Raw genomic sequence first — 19,835 nt, 5'->3', positions numbered from 1 at the left:
ATGCCCGCAGGTGATACTACCTGGAACCCCTCACATTCAATCCACCCACTCATACCCACATTCACACAACATAAAACCACACTCGGTAGTGTTTTATCAGTTAAAGGTATTTGGTTTTTCATATTGAATGTAAAACATGAACTAAGCCTTATCTTCTCATATTTAAAGCTTGATAGGAGTCAAACAGGTTAACCACTTATTTATTGGAACTAAATTACTTTCAGTTTCCTAGACTAATTTATTTTAACCCTTAAAGAAAGTAGTGACTTATCACCCGGGCTACACTCTCCCCCTTCTAAAGGATTTGATGTCCTCATCAAATTAAAAGTGTTTAACCCCTAAGTTTTCACCCAGGCTACAAATATATATAATATATATATAATAACAATATATGTCAATAATATGATGATAATACACACACAGGACAATAATATGATGACCGGCAGAGTCTCAATTGAGTCTCCTACTGACTGATGACCCGGTCAGAGAGAGAGAGAGAGAGAGAGAGAGAGAGAGAGAGAGAGAGAGAGAGAGAGAGAGAGAGAGAGAGAGAGAGAGAGAGAGAGAGAGAGAGAGAGAGAGAGAGAGAGGCAATAGCAACAACATCAATAGTACAACTATGATGACAACAGGTCAACCAGGCTAGTAAGATCATTGACAATTTTCAAATCAGTCTCATGGTGGCGCTATAACATGCCGATTTGTGGTTCTACCTATAGCTGCACCGATGTGTGTAAAACTGTGTATGTGTATTCCCTAGTAGAGGCGTAGAGGCCAAGGAAAAACCTTGGCCCTGCATTTTTCACAACTTCCTTTTATAGCGCCACCAGGAGGCCGACTTATGTAAAACACATTTTTGGATATTACTCCTTCAGATTTTATACAAACATCATGCAAATCGGTGCACGTGATCACATGATCTCTATAGTCATGTGATCACATGATCTCTATAGTCATGTGATCACATGATCTCTATAGTCATGTGATCACATGATCTCTATAGTCATGTGATCACATGATCTCTATAGTCATGTGATCACATGATCTCTATAGTCATGTGATCACATGATCTCTATAGTCATGTGATCACATGATCTCTATAGTCATGTGATCAAGACGGATCTGTTAGATTTTCCATATTCCATCCTGATTGGTGAATTCCTAACGTTGCTGGCCCACAATAACCTACCTGACCAGGGGCCTATTACACCTGTCATGGTTGGCTCTTGCCATGACAAATAATAGGGAGGGAGACCAACGGAAAGTTTAACAACGAGGACGGTTAGCTTACACTATCAGTTACGGACAAGGCCGAGTACGCCTCCTGTGCCCTCCCAGTCAGAACACATTGCAGCATTACTGTCCGATCCGCATCAGGCCAAGCTCTAGACTCTGCCAGTCTCTCAAACAGAGAAAAAAATGTTTCTGGGTCTTTCTCATTAAACTTAGGCATTAAGCGCAAACTGCTTACTAAATCAAAAGGGCGCTGTCCATACGCTAAACCTAGGTGTGGAGTCAGTAAATCAGTGGTGTAAGTGTGGATGAGTGGAACATGGTGTAGTGCAGGGTGTGTGGATGAAAAGAATAATCAAATGGAACTGAACACAAGCACGGGGAGCAGCTGAAGAGGACGGCAGTCCTCTCTCCTCTGGATCTCACTGTGGACTGATCATGGGCTGGCTTTTATAGACTCCTGGAGGCACCGGGCCCAGGTGCTCTCCAATGAGCCATTAGTACATTGACTGCCACACCCTGTTCACCTAGAAGGACAGCATTAATAGAGCACACTCCCCTACTCCATATAAGGGAGTGGGGCATCACACACCAAAGGAGAATTAAACTATTAAAGTGTGCTCCTCAGAGCACAGGTCTCCGCCAGGCCGGGTTGCCTACCCAGGGCCCTTTGGAAGCCAGTCATAGCCAATTGGAATGGGGTCTGACTCATACATCTTGATCACATGACCCTAGTGTGTTTTGAAGAAACACATAATATGGCACAGATAAATTGTGAATCCACATCTTATGACACCAGGCGGGGTGTGGCCTGTCCGCCTGTGAGAGGTCCCGTCCGTGGGGGGGCTGAGGGAGGACGCCAGTAGAGAGAATGCACTAGAAGCTCCAACAGAGCAGCGGTGCAGCCAGGAGGGGAGGCAGCAGCCGTGTTAGACGGGCGTAGATCGTTGGTGGTGCTGTTTACTCCATGAGGCGACAGGAGTGAGAGAGGGGAAGCCAAATCAACTCAGCAGAGGGCCAAGTTAAGACTTGCCCCTCTTCAAAGCTAAGTACCCGTCTTGTGACGCTTGACGGCGTGTGTGCACTTTGTACCTGCCATTTTAAATCCATTATTTTAGTTTGTGTGTTTATTAGTCATTCAGCCCCCACTCGAAGGCTCCAGTTTGGGACATTTAATTTATTTGTGAACACTAGTCCTGGCCTGGTTTATTATTAATTGGAGCATGCTTTTATATGCTGTTAAACTTAATACTTTGTAGCTCTTATTTGTGTGTGCATTGAGTGTTGTAGACAGTAGGCCGTTGTGGGACAGTGTAACTGATGTGAATTATTTTATTGACCCTTAAAGGAGACCCCCTGGGAGAAGAGGAGAAGGACTGATAAACTATATGGACTGTGCTCTGCTCCTTAAACAAGGACCATACGGACATTGCTACTAGTAGGACTCTGATCACCTGAAACATCATCTGTTTCTTGCACCCTTGGTTTGTTGTGGTTCAATTCTGCTCAACCCCTGGTGAACGAACCTGTTTGATGTCATTGGTTTCTGTGTATTTTACACTGATTTTGGTCCTGGGCTCCATAATCCCAGGTGGCGTAGTCGGCTACTATTAGCAAAATATTGTTATTTCAACCTCGCCACATTTGAACGTGTATACTATGCTGTGTGGAATATGGTGTAGTGCAGGTGTGTGGATGGAAAGCCGAGCCTATAAGAAAAAGAACATGGAGCACTGAGGGAAGAGTGCTGGCAGGTCTGTCGTCTCTGTGAGTCTCTCTTAAGAGAGAATGACATGAGCTGAACTTGAAGGCTCTGGAGGCACCGGGCCCAGGTGCCCTCCATGAGCCATCAAGCCTGATTACAGGTCTGCTCACCTAGGAATAAGAAGAGTTAGGAGGCAACCCAACTGACACACACCCACTGTAGCCTAGAGTGGGACATCACACCATAGATATAGAAACCTAGACACCTCATTGGTCTCTGCAGTTCATTGGAGCGACCTGTATCCAATATAAGGCTCTACCGCAGGGGAAGCTGCCACTCAAAGTGACTACTGGCCAATCACAGTGCGTTGACTACTGGCCAATCACAGCGCGTCTTTTCCAGGACTTTGTCAGAATCTAGTCGTCCCGCCCCCACCTGCCTCTGATTGGCCTACCGAACGCCCCCTTCTGTGATGCACTCGGAAGTTTCCCGCTAGCCCTGTGGAAGCGGAAGCGCGCCCGAGATACAGACGCTTCAGAGCCGGAGGAGGCGTCTACCTTTATATGTCTATGCATCACAGCAGCTTAACTAGTGCAGATGCACCGTTAATATAGTGTCACTATCATTTTAACCACTTTATATATGTCTCAGGTCATCCCTGTAAATAACCTTTTAATTCACAGAACCCCTGAATAACATCGTTACTTTATAGCACCTTACATTTATGTCAAATTACGCTACGCAAATATGTCAATCTTTCCCCCTAAGATACAGCGTGTCACAGAGAAAACTTGAGAGAATATCAGTTTCCTTTAGGATTTAGGACAGATTGACGTTATAGGCCTACTATACGTTTAACCACTTGAACCCCAGCATCCCTATTCTGGGAGGAACATTAGCCAAACATAGCCGATCTACAAGCTCACAAACAGGTCGCAAGGGCGACACGTTGTGAGCTTGTAGATCTGTCATTTTTGGCAAAGATTTTTGCTGTGGATCAAAAAAGAACGTAGTGAGGTCCGGTTTACTAAGTGTAAGTGGTTAAACTGAAGTGATATTGATGAATTCCAAATATTATCAAAGCATCCTGCTGTGGCACCCCTGGATTTGTGTCACGGCACCCTAGGGTGCCACGGCCCGTGGTGGAAAAAGTAGTCAAATGTTTTTTAGTAAAAGTATCAATACTGCAATGCAGAAGTACTCCCTTACAAGTAAAAGTCCGGAATTCAAAATGTACTTGAGTAAAAGTACAAAAGTATTGATATCAAAAGGTACTTAAAGTACCAAAAGTAAAAGTACTAAAATGTTTGAAAGTAGCCGATCTACAAGTTCACAACGTGTCGTGATGCGACGCGTTGTGAGCTTGTAGATCAGCTATTTTTGAATAGCCTACGTATAAAATAGGGCTAAGGTGGCTAATGTATGTTTTATAATGTAATAATCTATATGCAAAAGTGCAAAGTAACTAGTAACTCAAATTTTCAAATAATTGTAGTGGAGTAAAAGTACAATATTTTCCTGGAGTAGAAGTAAAAGTATTGAAATTTGGAAATACTCCAGTAAAGTGAAAATACCTCAAAAATTTAAGTACAGTACTTGAGTAAATGTACTTAGTTACTTCACACCACTGGCCACGGGCCCCCACTTTGAGAAACCCTGCCCTGGGAGGTAGTTAGTTATTGCTCCACACTCCCTAGGAAGCAGGGAGGGAGGGGCGGGCTTTATAAGTCCTCCAATTGTCAGCCCCGCCCCCCCCCTCATCTTACACACACACACACACACACGCACACACACACACACACACACACACACAGACACACACACAGTTTGTTACAAGCTCTGCAAACTTTGGAAGTAAAAGAGCAAAATAAACAACTCATAATGCAACTTTACTCCACATGAATGTTGTGTAGAGTTGTCAGTGTTTACCAGAGTGGTGAAAGCTGCTAAAACACGTTTGTGACGAGACATTTTCTCCATCTGACCAAACTGAGGTGAGTTTCTGCAGGTGACTTAGCTTAGCTAATTAGCGGCTTAGCATTAAAGGAATTGATGTAATTTGCATGTTTAATTTCACTTTTATTTTACTTGGTAAAGCAACAACTAGTCAGGATGAAGCATTGTTGTGTGATGTGAAGTGAATATGTTGTATTGTTGAGCTGTGTTTGCAGGCAGAGTCAGTGGTGTAAAGTAACTAAGTACATGTACTCAAGTAGGCTACTGTACAATTTTGAGGAGCTTTTACTTCACTGGAGTATTTTACATTTTCAATACTTTTACTTCTACTCCACTCCATCCAAGAGACAAATATTTTACTCCACTACAATTATTTGAAAACTTTGGTTACAATTTTTTTGTAGATTTGGATTATTATTACAAAACATACCACTTCAGCCCTATAGCCTAGTTAGGCTATTTGAAAATAGCCGATCTACAAACTCACAACGCGTCACATCGTAACGCTTTGTGCATAATGGGTACTTTTACTTTTGGTACTTTAAGTATATTTTGATGCTAATACTTTTGTACTTTTACTGAAGTAATGTTTGAATACCAGACTTGTACTTCTAATAGAGTATTTCAAAATGGCTGTATTGGTACTTTTACTCAAGTAAAGATTTTGAGTGCTTTTTGCACCACTGGGCACCTTCATCAGGATCCTGGATGGCTTGGTCCAGGCTTAACATCATTTATAAAAAATATTTTCGGAAATATCCATGGGAAACATTAATGGGTGACACCACAAAATGGTCGCCACTGTGATGCCCTATAAGTGTATACAGGGTATTTGCACATTTATAAAGTTACAATTATGACTTGCAATACTAAATTGGCCAAATGGTCAAATATTACGTAAGAAAAAGAGGCAAACATTGTGAAAATAGCCGATGTACAAGCTCTACGTATACTAGGCTGTGTATGTTGTGACAGGATACAGTATACTTATACTAGGCTGTGTATGTTATGCAGTTATGACAGGATACAGTATACGTATACTAGGCTGTGTATGTTGTGACAGGATACAGGATACAGTATACGTATACGTGGCTCTCGGTTACTTGAATTAATCTTTGTTTGTTTGTTTCTTTCTTTCTTTCATTCAGATACTCAAGGCTGGCAGAGGTGTTGCAGGAGACAGCCTCCCCCCTCCTCTTCATTATAAGCCTGGACTATGAAGACAGGCCATCATTGGAGGAGGGGAGCAAGAACTGGGCTTCACTACTACAACTAGGAGGTCTAGATGACTCTCTAATGTTGTCTTTTTTTAATTCTTTTATAAACACATACACACAAACACACCCCACACACACACCCACCCACCCACCCATACACCCCCACACACATACGTAAATTCCCAGAAGAATAAAGTACTGGTGAAGCTAACCAGAGAGATGTAAAGTACTGGTGAAGCTAACCAGATGTATGAAGGATGGAGATGATGGGAGACGCCCGCTGGAAGGCTCATCCTAGGATGCCCTGCCCTAGAGATCGAGATCTGGAGATCTCTCTCTATCCATGGGTTTGTCTGCATGGGGGATTCCTCCGAAGACTTGGTCCGCACGGTCGAACGGCCGAAGACCTCGTCCTTCTCGGGGGTTTACCCTGAAGACGGCTGATGAAGACGACTCAAAGTAAGAACCTCTTTAGGACTGTCACGATTATGACATTTTACTTGACGATTAACTGAAATACTTGCGCTCAGGTGATTATGTAATAATTGTGACATACCTAATTTTTCCTTTTCCTTTGCTGGATGCTGCTGCTGCTGCAGTTTGTGTTGTATGATGTTTTTGTTGTATGCTGTTCATGTTTGATGCTGTTCATGTTTGATGATGTTCATGTTTGATGCTGTTCGTGTTTGATGCTGTTCGTGTCATGTGCTGATGTGGTTCAAGATGTACAGTAGCTCTGTTGCTGTCATGTTGGGGCCCGGTGTGGCAGTGAAACATGTTGCTGTCATGTTGGGTCCCGGTGTGGCAGTGAAACATGTTGCTGTCATGTTGGGGCCCGGTGTGGCAGTGAAACATGTTGCTGTCATGTTGGGGGTGTGACAGTGAAACATGTTGCTGTCATGTTGGGGCCCGGTGTGGCAGTGAAACATGTTGCTGTCATGTTGGGTCCCGGTGTGGCAGTGAAACATGTTGCTGTCATGTTGGGTCCCGGTGTGGCAGTGAAACATGTTGTTGTCATGTTGGGGCCCAGTGTGACAGTGAAACATGTTGCTGTCATGTTGGGGCCCGGTGTGGCAGTGAAACATGTTGCTGTCATGTTGGGTCCCGGTGTGGCAGTGAAACATGTTGCTGTCATGTTGGGGCCCGGTGTGTCAGTGAAACATGTTGTTGTCATGTTGGGGCCCGGTGTGGCAGTGAAACATGTTGCTGTCATGTTGGGGCCCGGTGTGACAGTGAAACATGTTGTTGTCATGTTGGGGCCCAGTGTGGCAGTGAAACATGTTGTTGTCATGTTGGGGCCCGGTGTGGCAGTGAAACATGTTGCTGTCATGTTGGGGCCCGGTGTGGCAGTGAAACATGTTGTTGTCATGTTGGGGCCCGGTCTGGCAGTGAAACATGTTGCTGTCATGTTGGGGCCCGGTCTGGCAGTGAAACATGTTGTTGTCATGTTGGGGCCCAGTGTGGCAGTGAAACATGTTGCTGTCATGTTGGGGCCCGGTGTGGCAGTGAAACATGTTGCTGTCATGTTGGGGCCCGGTGTGGCAGTGAAACATGTTGCTGTCATGTTGGGGGTGTGGCAGTGAAACATGTTGCTGTCATGTTGGGGCCCGGTGTGGCAGTGAAACATGTTGCTGTCATGTTGGGGCCCGGTGTGGCAGTGAAACATGTTGCTGTCATGTTGGGGCCCGGTGTGGCAGGAAACATGTTCAGTGACTGTTGGTTTGTGGCTCTGGAATTGAAAGTTGATGTGTTCCAAAAATGTGTTTTGCAAAATTAGACCTGCTGGTGGCGCTATAACAGGCCAATGTTAAAAAGGGTGGAATTTGTTCCTCAACATAGTGTGATTGTGCGAGCAAAGTTTGACCGCAATCGGACGCTGCGTTCATGATTTGCGGCATTTTGTTCAAACAAGCCACTACAGCAAACTTTAGATGTGAATCTTAGCCAATCAGGATGGAATATGAACAAGAATTAATTGGATAACATATCCAATGTGAGTGTGGGTGTGTTCAGTGTTTTAGTGCTACTTTTAGAAGCGGGGAGCGTACATGCATGCACAGTCACGTGCATTTTTGTGCACGTGCGTGAAATGCGCGGACACGCACACACTATAAAAACATGCAGATGTAATGCAGAAACATTGTGACAGCGCGCCTTGACCAATATGAAAACATTACATTTCATATGTTATAACATCAATACATATGAATGACAAAAGGTGTACACGTGAGCCTATATGCATGGCAATAAGTGCATTGCAAAGGGTGTATTTTTGCCTAGCAAAAACCTTTGTGTTGGATATGAATAGTTTGTAATAGTTAATAATTTATCTGAGCTTGCTCCAGTCTAATTGCCCACTCTACAATCATCAGCAGTACTCTAGATGAACGTTGGATTGTTTTTCCAGTGATTGATAAGGTTACAATACAGCAGGATATTATTGCATGTCTTCCATACACAGCCATATGAACACTCGTTGGCCGCGTTTCCCAAAGAGATGCTGCGTAGGGACTTACGTGCGGTCCTTACGAAGGGTCTACGTGCCGTTTCCCAAACACCGCACGTAAGAGCCTCTCTCCACACAGGCTGCGCAGTACCTTAGCAGACACGTAAGAGCCGGGTTGTCCTAAAGCAATTTCAGGTCTTTCCTAAAGCAATTTGTCCTAAAGCAATTGCTGCCCCCTGGTCCCCAGCAGAACCACTCTCAGACACGTGCGCGCACACACACGCATGCACGCACGCACACACGCGCACACGCGCACACACGCGCGCACACGCGCACACACACACACACGCACTTATCTAGCGTTGCCCAGCCTCGTAACTAGCGCTGGTGAAGCTGCTAATGTTACACTCTTGGACATGGGGATTCTAGATTGGTTAATTGAAGATGCAAACAGCAAAGCTATATAGATATATAGAGGGACACTATATTTACACACTCACTCCAGAGGGACATTTCAAATTGCATTGATTGACTGACTGGTGGTGATATAAACATACCTGACACAAGCTTTAATATCTAGATTTGACAGCAACACGAACTAAGTGCATGACCTGGTGAGACCACGGGACATGCATCCCAGCTCCTCACTCCAGAGGAACACTATATTTACACACTCACTCCAGAGGGACACTATATTTACACACTCACTCCAGAGGAACACTATATTTACACACTCACTCCAGAGGAACACTATATTTACACACTCACTCCAGAGGAACACTATATTTACACACTCACTCCAGAGGAACACTATATTTACACACTCACTACAGAGGGACACTATATTTACACACTCACTCCAGAGGGACACTATATTTACACACTCACTCCAGAGGAACACTATATTTACACACTCACTCCAGAGGAACACTATATTTACACACTCACTCCAGAGGAACGGCTGGTTACATCCGATGTAACCCAGGTTCTCTGAGTGGAGAGACTGGCTCTCCACTAAATATTATTCAATATTTACGGGAACTGTCCCCCCGGGGGCAGTGCTCGTGGATACTCTTTAAGACACATCACAAATGGTGGCCCTGCCCTGATTTGCAATCAGTGGGGTATTTAAGCCCCACCCAGGCAGAGCCACTTTGATTAACTTTGATTGACACAAATTTCGGAGCGGCTGATTCGTGGAGAGCCAGTCTCTCCACTCAGAGAACCTGGGTTACATCGGATGTAACCAGCCGTTCTCTTTCGTGGTCGAGACTGGCTCTCCACTAAATATTATTCAATATTTACGGGAACTCTCTAAGACACACCGCGAGGAAATAAGCAGACCCAGCCGCCCCCGCGGCAGCCAGAAGCAGTTTAAGCCCGAAGTATCAGCCCAAGGCGTGCTCCAAAATCCTATCATCCAACAAAGTATGTAATGCTCGTGGCCTAGGCGCAAGACGCTACCTAGGCCCAGCTGGCGACAGCCAGTCAACTGATTAGCCACCTAGCCCGCAAGACGCGGGGCTAGCATACTATGCACGACATCACTCCGAGCCCGGCCCGTCCTACGGGAGCCAGGGTCTCGGAGGCACGGTGAGTATGACCTGCTCCACCGCCTGGAGCCCAGCACTCGCTCCGTGGATGGGGTGCTGGCTGTCACGCTCAGTCGGTAGAACTGGGTAGATGTAGACAGAGTCGACCATGTTGCTGCTGTGCGGATCTCCGTCAGAGACGCACCATTCCATAGCACCCAGGAGGCCGCCGTCCCACGGGTGGAGTGTGCCCGCACCTAGGCGGCACTGGTACTCCAGCCCGCCTGTAAGCCTGCTGGATCATCTCTGTGATCCAGCGGGACAGCCTAGCCTTTGCCAGTGGTCCAAGCACTCCTGCTTCAGCACCCGAAGAGCTGGTCTGTTACTCTGTGGGCCTGTGTGGCCCTGACGTATGACACTAAGCTCTAACAGGGCAGAGTGGGAACCGACTCTGTCTTTGTACTCCATCTGTCTGCATGTCAAAGAGGGACAGAGCTCAAACACCAGATTGAGATATACCTCTGAGAGAACTTTTGGGGAGAAAGGCCAGGATGGGGCGTAACACTGCTCCTCCATCATCTGGGCCTAGACCTGCAAAGCTCCTCATGGACTGACAGAGCTTGCAACTCCACAATTCTCCTTGCAGATACGACTGGTGAAGGCCATGTCCTGCTGCGGAGCCCAGCACGCACTCAGTGATAGGGGTGCTGGCTACCACACCCATGCAGTAGAACCTGATAAATGCGGACGACGTCCAACAGGAGCCGTCCCACAGATCTCAGCTAGAGGGGCACCTCGCCAGACGCCCATGAGGCAGCGAGGCCCTGTGTGGAATGTGCAACATTCCTGTTGGGGCTGGCCTGCCTGCCCACCTATACGCCTGCTGGATTGTTTCTCAACCCATTGAGGGAGCCCAGCCTTGGAGACCATCTGCCCAAGGCAGTTAGGTCCATACACACTTTCAAGGCCCTGACAGGGCCCAGCAGTGACTGCAACCCTGCTCCACTGCCCCGAGGGGGTGGGAAGGGTGCAGTTCAATAGACTGACTCGTACTCCGATCAGGTCATAGGGTGGAATGCAGGGATTGACACCAGCACCACCCAAGCATTGCCATGTAGGAAGCGTCAGCTCCTACATGGCAGCTTCAGAGGGACACTATATTTACACACTCACTCCAGAGGAACACTATATTTACACACTCACTCCAGAGGAACACTATATTTACACACTCACTCCAGAGGAACACTATATTTACACACTCACTCCAGAGGAACACTATATTTACACACTCACTCCAGAGGAACACTATATTTACACACTCACTCCAGAGGAACACTATATTTACACACTCACTCCAGAGGAACACTATATTTACACACTCACTCCAGAGGGACACTATATTTACACACTCACTCCAGAGGGACACTATATTTACACACTCACTCCAGAGGAACACTATATTTACACACTCACTCCAGAGGGACACTATATTTACACACTCACTCCAGAGGAACACTATATTTACACACTCACTCCAGAGGAACACTATATTTACACACTCACTCCAGAGGGACACTATATTTACACTCACTGCAGAGGAACACAATATTTACACTGTTATGACCCTGGCCTAGGGGAACCAGGGAACATAGCAAAAACAAGGGAGACGCAGTGTAAAAAGTATAATTAGTATTTATTAATGATCAAAACCCAAATCAAACAAACATATGAGGTGTGGAAATCAGTAGTCAGTAATGTACTGCGTGTATGGATGAGTGGATGGTGTAGTGTGGGTGCGAGTGTTGTATGTATTAACAAATGTTGGAAGGAGTGCAGGTAGGGAAGTGCAAAAGACAGAGATCTGCCAAAGGACTGGGGAGCAGGCTTTTTATAGGGGCGTGAGCACCTGGGCCCAGGTGCACACCACTTAGCCTGATGACCTGCATCAATCTGCTCCCCAAGTCCTAGGAACCAAATAGAAACAAACAATTAGAAGGGAAACACAAACACAACTCATAACCAGATAACCTAAGTGAAACATATGAAGGTGAAATACATATAGCAACTACACATAATACAGGGAACCGTCACACCCCCCCCCATAAAGACGGAGTCCCAAAGGGAACACCGGCACCTAGTCAAACTCTTATATACACACTCAAACAGAATTAAGGGCACTCCTCCAATGGCCAACCCCCCCCTGTCACCAGCCTCCACCCCAGCAACTGATATCAAGGAAGCATTTAAGGGATAAATGACAAGACAAGAGAAGGAACCACAGAGAACACCCAGAACCTAGAGACCCGGAATAGCGCGTTCGCCACCACGTCCTCCATTTCTTTACCATGTCCAACGTTAACGAATAGGACCACCAACCTCTGGTTCGGCTCCTACAGGAATTCAGACAAATTATGAGACTCATGGCCAGTATAACTTTATACAAGCACAGTAGGCTGTACCTACACATATTGAAGCATTCAAACAAACCCCGCCTCCCAGCCGTTACGGCCTGGTGGAGACATCCATCTCCGCCTCCCAGCCGCTCCATGCCTGGCGGATAGGCACACCTATTTCACAAATGTATGCTTCAACTCAAAAGATCAGAGACCAAAACAGAACAGCATTCAACGTCGACATCAACAAGAGAACGAGACCCGAACATATTATGGACCATTTGTACTCCATCGGCCACCACTACCAGACTCATTGAACTCCTTACCACCGCCTGCCCAAAACTCTCCCCGGTGCGTCAATACGTAATCGTCAGCGAGAGCTGCTGCCTCAGCCGCGTTCCGCGCCTTCTGTTCACTGATATAGGTTGCCACCTGGGCCGGAACAGAATCTCTGAACTGCTCCAAAACCATCAAGTCGCATAAACCTTCATAATCAGTTACCTCCGACGCGGCACACCAGCGACTGAAGTGGGTGTTCAAATCACGGGCAAACTCTAGATGAGTCTGCTTCTCACCCTTTCTCCAACATCTAAAACGCTGACGGTACGCCTCGGGAACGAGCTCATATGATTTAAGCACCGCGGCCTTCACACAGGAATATTTCTGACTGTCAGTTGCACTTAAAGCTGAAAAAGCCTCTTGCGCCCTGCCAGTCAAAACGCACTAACATTAAAGTGCGCACCGAGTCTGGCCATTTACGTGCATCGGCCACACGCTCAAACAGCGCAAAGAACACCTCTGGGTCCCGCTCTGAAAACTTTGGCATTAGTTTTAGATTACCAGAAATCTCAAAAGACGGCTCTGCAGGTTCTGATACCTGTACCACCGCTGGCATCTTACCGTGCTTTATCAAATCCAACCTGGACTGCTCTACTTGCAATTTAGCCTGTTCAGTTTGCTGTTTCATTTTCTCAATTGCATATTGCGTATCTAGCCTCACTCTATCCTGCTCGGCTAGCAACTTAGCTTGCACGGCTAGCAACTTAGCTTGCACAGCTTGCAACTTAATTAACTCTATTTGTTGCTCAAATGTTAATCCTGGGGCCAATACCACCGGTGCAGGAGGCACCACCACAGTGGCATCTAACATAGGGGGAGGAGGAGAAACCTCCTCTGACGGTTCCACATGTGAAAACAAATCTTTTTTCAACACAACCAATAAACTCTCTTTTAACCTTTTATCACCAGACTCAATTTTAACCTTATAATGCTCCGCAATTTTAAGCAATTGGTCCTTGGTGCATTGGTTTAAAAGCTCCTCTGAGGGAGAGTCCACAAACTCTTCTACAGTAACCATCCTGGCTTACGTGTGCTTAGTTAGTACCAGCTGGCAAACCAAATTCACAAAAAAAAAGTATACAAGTGCCCCTCTATTTACTCCCCAAACTAACTCCACCCGTCTTCATGCCGGTTTGCGGAGGGTATTTATGCACTGAAGGCCACCGCAAAGGCCTAGCTCATACCAAGGGGTAGGAAAAGCAACCAGTAGCTGGCGACCTGCATCCAGCCCTTAGCTGTGCCCCCGAGACGGAATGCGCACGCACCGGTACACACTCGCTATCTACAGCCGCTCCTTGCACATAATCCACCCCCCAAACTAAACCCCGCTACTATTACCCCCTATTTTGTTAAGTAAACTAAATCTAACAGGGACACTCATATTAATTCAAACAAAAACCAGCCAGAAAACTTTTTTTTTCCACTTAGCAGCACCAATAAACCAGGAAAAAAACCTCCCCACCCGCACAAATTTACTCAAATACTAACTTTAACCAAACAAATTCACTGCATCTCCCAAAGAAAGTCCAGACAAAAACAAGCGTGTAACATCGCTTTGTCTCTACTCACCGGACCGTTGAACCAAATGGACCAGGGAATCCCCGGATTGATTCCCAAATGACACTCCTTTCAAAAAACTACGGCGCAAACGAGCCCTTAATCAACTGCCAATTTGGCCAATTGACACCTGCGTCGCAGCAAACAAATGCAGAAGGGTGAGTCACTTGACTCACCAAACTTACTGCACACTCAAAAGTTTTACGGAACGAGCCCCCATTTTGTTATGACCCTGGCCTAGGGGAACCAGGGAACATAGCAAAAACAAGGGAGACGCAGTGTAAAAAGTATAATTAGTATTTATTAATGATCAAAACCCAAATCAAACAAACATATGAGGTGTGGAAATCAGTAGTCAGTAATGTACTGCGTGTATGGATGAGTGGATGGTGTAGTGTGGGTGCGAGTGTTGTATGTATTAACAAATGTTGGAAGGAGTGCAGGTAGGGAAGTGCAAAAGACAGAGATCTGCCAAAGGACTGGGGAGCAGGCTTTTTATAGGGGCGTGAGCACCTGGGCCCAGGTGCACACCACTTAGCCTGATGACCTGCATCAATCTGCTCCCCAAGTCCTAGGAACCAAATAGAAACAAACAATTAGAAGGGAAACACAAACACAACTCATAACCAGATAACCTAAGTGAAACATATGAAGGTGAAATACATATAGCAACTACACATAATACAGGGAACCGTCACAACACACTCACTCCAGAGGGACACTATATATACACACTCACTCCAGAGGGACACTATATTTACACGCTCACTCCAGAGGGACACTATATTTACACACTCACTACAGAGGGACACTATATTTACACACTCACTACAGAGGGACACTATATTTACACACTCACTCCAGAGGGACACTATATTTACACACTCACTCCAGAGGAACACTATATTTACACACTCACTCCAGAGGAACACTATATTTACACACTCACTCCAGAGGAACACTATATTTACACACTCACTCCAGAGGGACACTATATTTACACACTCACTCCAGAGGGACACTATATTTACACACTCACTACAGAGGGACACTATATTTACACACTCACTCCAGAGGAACACTATATTTACACACTCACTCCAGAGGGACACTATATTTACACACTCACTACAGAGGGACACTATATTTACACACTCACTACAGAGGGACACTATATTTACACACTCACTACAGAGGGACACTATATTTACACACTCACTACAGAGGGACACTATATTTACACACTCACTACAGAGGGACACTATATTTACACACTCACTCCAGAGGGACACTATATTTACACACTCACTCCAGAGGAACACTATATTTACACACTCACTCCAGAGGGACACTATATTTACACACTCACTCCAGAGGGACACTATATTTACACTACATGGGGTCCTCTAGGGGGTCCTCAGAGTTACTACAGGGGGTCCTCTAGGGGGTCCTCAGAGTTACTACAGGGGGTCCGGGACCTCTAGGGGGTCCTCAGAGTTACTACAGGGGGTCCTCTAGGGGGTCCTCAGAGTTACTACAGGGGGTCCTCTAGGGTGTCCTCAGAGTTACTACAGGGGGTCCTCTAGGGGGTCCTCAGAGTTACTAAAGGGGGTCCTCTAGGGGGTCCTCTAGGGGGTCCTCAGAGTTACTACAGGGGGTCCTCTAGGGGGTCCTCAGAGTTACTAAAGGGGGTCCTCTAGGGGGTCCTCTAGGGGGTCCTCAGAGTTACTACAGGGGGTCCTCTAGGGGGTCCTCTAGGGGGTCCTCAGAGTTACTAAAGGGGGTCCTCTAGGGGGTCCTCAGAGTTACTACAGGGGGTCCTCTAGGGGGTCCTCAGAGTTACTAAAGGGGGGGGTCCGTAGTTTTTTTACATGAACCACTTGAACCCTAGCATCCATATTCCATATAGTTGAACATTTGCAGAAAATAGCAGATCTACAAGCTCACAGTGTGTTGTGAGCTGGTCGATCAGACATTTTTGGCAACGGTTTAGAAGGTAAAAAAAGAGCAGACCAAGCCAGAGGGTTTAAGGACACGTGCACCGTTCCAATGACCAAAACTCCACTTCGGGATTTCGCAAAGACCCACCTCTGTGTGTGTGTGTGTGTGTGTGTGTGTGTGTGTGTGTGTGTGTGTGTGTGTGTGTGTGTGTGTGTGTGTGTGTGTGTGTGTGTGTGTGTGTGTGTGTGTGTGTGTGTGTGTGTGTGTGTGGGGCTCGGATCCTTGCTTCCTAGGCTTCAGGAGGAAACCTAGTGGAAAGCTAGACAGTCGCTCTCCCGGCTTCGGTGTGTGGTCAGACTGGCCGGACTTAAACGATCTGTGCTGATGTTACCTTGAAGTGGGTAGGGTCTAACTCTGAGGCGATGGCTGTCTCGAAGGACTTCATATCTGACCCCAGTATCTCTGTCAGAGCATCTATGACTGTGTGTGGAACAGAACACCAACTCCCACTGACTAATGCCCGAGGTCGCCTCTTATGGGCACAACAGCAAAGGCAGCGGCAGCATTGGACTGAACTGAGGTTGCAAGGGAAGCCTGTATGTCTCCCTGCTGCGGACCATTCGGTCTCGCACTCTGTGCTAAAAAATGTTGCTTTAGACGAATGCATTATTATCTTTACTCTGAAAGCGAGGTTGCAGGTTTTACCATCTAAACTTAACCTCTCCATCTGGTTTCCAGGCAACCATGCTCCTCACTGTATACATCATGGTCATGAACAAATAGCTGAAACCATGTCCCACATCTTAAATGGGTGCCATGTATACAGGGGACTCTACATAAATAGGCATGACAGAATAGTGGATTTGATATCTAAAGATATCACTTCTATTTTCAGGTCCTCCATCATGCTGTATAAGCATTCTACTGTGAAGCCGAGCATGTTTAGCCTGTATAATGATGATTCTGTGTTTTCTAACATTTCAGCTAACACCACCGATGTCATTGTTGTTAATGGAAATAATAGAGAGGTGTTCATTCTCGAGGTCGGCTGTACTTTTGATAACAGCTTAGAGGAAGCCTTCCTAACCAAAGTGCTAAAATATTATCAGCTAGAGCAGACCATCTCTCAGCTAGGCTACAGATGTAAACTTTTGGTTTTTATCTTTGGTAGTCAAGGGCACGTGCACAAGTTGGTTGTAAGGGGCCTGCAAATGGCCGGCCTCTCCAAAAGGAGGGCTAAAAAATGAGTAAGGTACTGCTCAATATCAGCTATTATAGGAAGCCGCTCAATTTGGAGGAGGCGTTGCTTCCTTTACCCATGATTGTTGTCCGCTTTGTTCGACAAGTATGCCATCTTTTGTTTTGTATGTAACAATGCTCTGCTTTACATGCGCTTTGTAACTAACTGTTTTCCCTTCATCTGACTGCATTGGCAGTGTTGATGTCCTTTGTACATCCTGTACTTCTTATGTGGACATAAATAAATATTTTGTGTGTGTGTGTGTGTGTGTGTGTGTGTGTGTGTGTGTGTGTGTGTGTGTGTGTGTGTGTGTGTGTGTGTGTGTGTGTGTGTGTGTGTGTGTGTGTGTGTGTGTGTGTGTGTGTGTGTGTGAGAGATCCAGTCCAGGGTTTGAAAATACCCGCTTCACACGTGCACCGTTCCAACGACCAAAACTCCACTTCGGGATTTCGCAAAGACCCAGCTCCCTGTGTGTGTGTGTGTGTGAGACAATGGAGCGCATAGCAGAAGCAGTCCGCGCCAGTGAAACATGATCTCTCGCTGCCTCGCCAAACATGCGCAGTGCGCAGTTTGTGACAAACTTTAGACAAACTTACAAACAAACAAATTACTCAAATTACTCGTGCATGCGCCTGCATCCCAATTGTATATATAGATGAATAAAAATCCTTTGAAAATAGCAGATCTACAAGCTCACAACGCGTCACAAAGCGACGCGTTGTGAGCTTGTAGATCAGCTACTTTCACATTTTGGAAGTGTATATATAGTCTGTGTTTTTGTTATAATACAAAAAATCTACAAAGTAACTAAAGTGTTCAAATAATTGTAGTGGAGTAAAAATATCTGCCTTTGAGATGTAGTAGAGTAGAAGTAAAATTGTAAAAAATAAATTGGAAATACTCCAGTAAAGTAAAAGAAAATACAATATTTGAGTAAATGTACTTAGTTACTTTCCACCACTGCAAGCAACAGAAATAATGTCCTAATAATATTAATACACAGGAACAACGACAGACTTTCAAAACATTTATTAAACAATTACAGTTTACTTCTACAAATGACCTTACAATAATCTCTCTCTCTCTGAGAAGATGTCATCTTTAATGATCGTACAATAACACATGAAATGAAACATTATGAAGAATGAGAATAATATGGAATGAAAACATAATGAAACAATTATCTAATAATGAATCAATAGATAAACAATGAATGATTTGACTTCATTGATGAATGAATGCATTTAGTGGATGTTTGAATCCGGAGTCAAACACACAAGTGATGACACTAAGAAATGAGCAGACAAAATTGGAACTGGAACACTATTCAAATTAAGCTTAAAAATGGGTACTTTCTCCTGATTGGCTGAGATTTTGACACCTACCGAAAAATGTATTTTCTGTTTATTAAAGAGCTGGAGAGACAGGGAGACTCCTGTTACTGAAAAAACACTCTATAGCAATGATTACTATCAGAATATAGTGTTTTAACCTTTTAACAAAATACTTTTTGTTTTAACCAAAAAATATCACTTACCCTACCTGTAATGTAATGTAATCTAATCTAATCTAATGTAATATGATCTAATCTGATGTAATCTGATCTCCCTGTGGTGATGACTGAATCAAAGAAAAGGAGACTAATAGTGAACTGGTGTTAGAGAGGATTTCCGTGGACCCCTCCTCTGAAAACATGTTGTACCAGGGACCCCCATACAAGATCTGTGTTATTAAAATGTTTCAAAACATATTCCAAAATGTGTTCCAAGATGTATTTGAAAATGCCAGATCTACAAGTTCACACGTTGTGAGCTTGTAGATCTGCCATTTTGAAAATGTCAATTTATATATGTTTAACTTTAAACCCTCCCTGGAACCCCCTCAAGGACCCCTGGGGGTCCCCGGACCACACTTTGAGAACCTCTGGTCTAGACCACCGCTTTTCAAAGTCAAGTCTAGGGACCCTTACAGGTCTGTAACTCTGAGAGTGTACACATGGAACCAAATGGACCCTTACAGGTCTGTAACTCTGAGAGTGTATGGAACCAAATGGACCCTTACAGGTCTGTAACTCTGAGAGTGTACACATGGAACCAAATGGACCCTTACAGGTCTGTAACTCTGAGAGTGTACACATGGAACCAAATGGACCCTTACATGTCTGTAACTCTGAGAGTGTACACATGGAACCAAATGGACCCTTACAGGTCTGTAACTCTGAGAGTGTACTAATGGAACCAAATGGACCCTTACAGGTCTGTAACTCTGAGAGTGTA

This window comes from Gymnoscopelus braueri (genome assembly GCF_963280865.1).
Source record: "Gymnoscopelus braueri genome assembly, contig: SCAFFOLD_123, whole genome shotgun sequence".
Classification (NCBI taxonomy): domain Eukaryota; kingdom Metazoa; phylum Chordata; class Actinopteri; order Myctophiformes; family Myctophidae; genus Gymnoscopelus; species Gymnoscopelus braueri.
The sequence above is the reverse complement of the archived record's forward strand: the minus strand, read 5'-3'. Positions refer to the sequence as shown.